We start from the raw sequence: 3,136 nt of genomic DNA, 5'->3' as shown, positions 1-3,136 counted from the left end.
CTGCACCAAAGTGCAGCACCACTGACAATCAGAACCGCGTGCACTGCACGCACACACATACGCACACACATACGAGGAACAGGTAGGGACGCACGCACGCACGCACGCACGCACTGCAGCGCGCGCACGCACGCACGCACGCACGCACACACACACACGCACACACACACACAGAATGCTAAACGCACAGGCACGTACACACACACACACACACACACACACACACGCTACAGGAGACACACACCCACCACTTCCGGTAGCCTCCTCCCGCTCCCATCTCCCTCCCTCTCTCTTTCTCTCTCTCTCTCTCTCTTACTCCTCTCTCTCTCTCAGTCTCTCTCTCTCTCACACTTTCTCTCTCTCTCTCTCACACACTTTCTCTCTCTCTCTCTCTCTCTCCTCTCTCTCTCTCTCTCTCTCTCTCTCTCACACACACACACCCACAAACACACACATGACCTCCACTGCAGACACGAAAGGTTCTACAATTTGTGACTCCAGACTCCGGTGCTTCATCACACTGAAATCTTCCCGCACTTGAAGTGAATGAACTAAGTGTCACAAGATACATTAGGCAAGTGTATTATAACGTCACTACTAACCACATGAAAATAACACGTCATAGGTTCAGCAGATGTATGTGTGTGTGTGTGTGTGTGTGTGGTGTGTGTTGTGTGTGTGTGGTGCGTGCGTGCGTATGTATTTATGTGCGTGCGTATGTGTGTGTGTGTAGTGGTAGTCGCGTGTGTGTTGTGTGTGTGTGTGTGTGTGTGTGTGTGTGTGTGTGTGTGTGTGTGTGTGTGTTTGTGTGTGTGTGTGTGTGTGTGTGTGTGTGTGTGTGTGCGTGCGTGCGTGGCGTGCGAGTGCGTGCGTGCGTGCGTGTGGTGTGTGTGTGTGTGTGTGTGTGTGTGTGTGTGTGTGTTGTGAGAGAGAGAGAGAGAGAGAGAGAGAGAGAGAGAGAGACACACACACACACACACACACACACACACACAGACTAGAACTGATCACTGGCTGTTCTTTGATGAATTATTCAATAGCATGGTGGAGGAATATGTATATATTATTTATATATGTAAAAATGTGAACTGAGTGGTTGCATCTCCCCTCTCCCCCTACCCCCCCCCCCCCTCTCTCTCTCTCATTAGCAGGCAACAGTGCAGCACTATCTCTCTCTGTTTCTGGCACAACAGCGCCACTTTTTGCCCCTACTGGTACTCATAGTCACACATACATAAACATACAGTCACATAGGTTAACACGGACATTGCTGTTCCTTGGAGTGGTTGCACCACTCAAAAAATGATTATGCAAGGGCCAGTCATGAGATTCCAGGTAGGCTACTGGCCCTTTAACTCACTGTTGCTAGGGAAATGAAGCTGTTTACTCTATAGCCACAAACCCTCCACGTGCTACACGCTGAACAGCCCCCCCCATGGGGGATGGACTATTGAGAGAGAAGAGAGCAGACAGAGCATAGATCCTGACATCTACTGGTTCATTTATGGAACTGCAAAATGAACATTAGTGGCCTAATGCTTTATCTCACTGGGCCTATAGGCAAGAAAGATGCTCAATCCAAATTATTAGCCAGGTAACTTAACTTAAAGGGAGACTTTGATGATTTTAAACCTAAATCAATTTTTTTCTGAAAAGTACATATGTATATGGTATAGTGTGGGGAAGTAATTTCCTTTTTTCTGTAAATGTCTCCGTGAAATGTAGAACTGTATGTCTGTGGCTATGACATCAAATGTGTACACCTGACAATAAGACTTCACGTATGTCTTACAATAATTGTTGAAATATTTGACTTTAATTTTAGAACAACTGACATCATGATTTGATTGCTTTCCCCACACATTTGATCTCCTCACATCCGAGAAATTTGTTTTTTGACTGTGGGGGCAGTAACTGCCTGTCATAATCTCATCCCCCCCCCTATCTAATTATTGGTCAGTATTAGGATGTTGATATTCATTCTGTATTCATCTTATAGGGCCCCAAATCACACCTTAGAAAGCATGAGTGTCTATTTCAAACACAAAGTGTTTTTTTTACTGTGGGCCCTGTGCACTGCTGCGCAATGTCTGTGACTGTGACACAGACGCGGTCAATAATATATAGCATAAATAATAGGCAAAATATAACACTTTCCCTCTATCTGTGACTGTGATCAGCTCCTCACACACATAACTCCTCTCTCGTGCATGCACGCCTGCTCAATCTTAACAGATAACCATAAACGTTATTTTGTATTTTGTTTAAACTTCCTTTTTATACTGTTTCGTGCAAACAGTTAAAATAGCATATCTGCAAACTCACGCTATTTTGGCTATTATGTGTTGTGAGCTTGCAGATTGGCTATTTTAATACTTTTTTAAAGCTTTGTGCCTCATGCACGCATCAGGCATCATGACCTGGCTGACCTGGCTGACCTGTACCCTGGTGGTAGTTTTGCTTCCCTTGCGTTAGTACTATTTTGATCCAACTCTTCTGCCGTACGTGTTATGTTCAGTGTTGCCATGTCTGCTTATAAGCGACTTTGTTTTTCTCCAAAATATATAGTAGTTGCGGTTTTTATGGGCTTTTTCTTTTGTTTCTACATCACTAGCAATAGCAAAAGACGAATTATTCAATTAGAATAAACAAGTTTCAATTAAGCTTGCAAGGCATCAGTGTGAGCTTAGATTGGCCAGCACAGGCAGTGGTATATTCAATTATGATGATAGCCTATAGTGTAAAACTAATATAATACAAAGTAACTACATCTCAACTCATAACAAAAATAAAGTGGCACTTTTGTGTCAATACAGTTTGTACTACAATATAATGTGTCACAGCTGCCATCTAGTGGATGAAGTTGATTGCACATTATAGACCACTCACGCAGTCGCAGGGACTATGTAAGGAATAACCTTGCGGAAACCCCACGCAAGGCAAAACGGACTCTGCCCCCATCTGAAAATATGTTTAAAAAATATTCCACATTTTCAAGATTAACAAAAAAAAAATAAGCAGATCTACAAACTCACAAAAGCTTACCCAGTCGCTTCTTTCGGGCTTGTTTTCTCTTGTTGCTTATTTCTCTCGCGGCATCTGGCAACACGGGTTGTGTTTGTTTTGTTGTCGAGAG

This window comes from Protomyctophum parallelum (genome assembly GCF_964188405.1).
Source record: "Protomyctophum parallelum genome assembly, chromosome: 1".
Taxonomy (NCBI): Eukaryota; Metazoa; Chordata; class Actinopteri; order Myctophiformes; family Myctophidae; genus Protomyctophum; species Protomyctophum parallelum.
Note: the sequence above shows the minus strand (reverse complement) of the source record.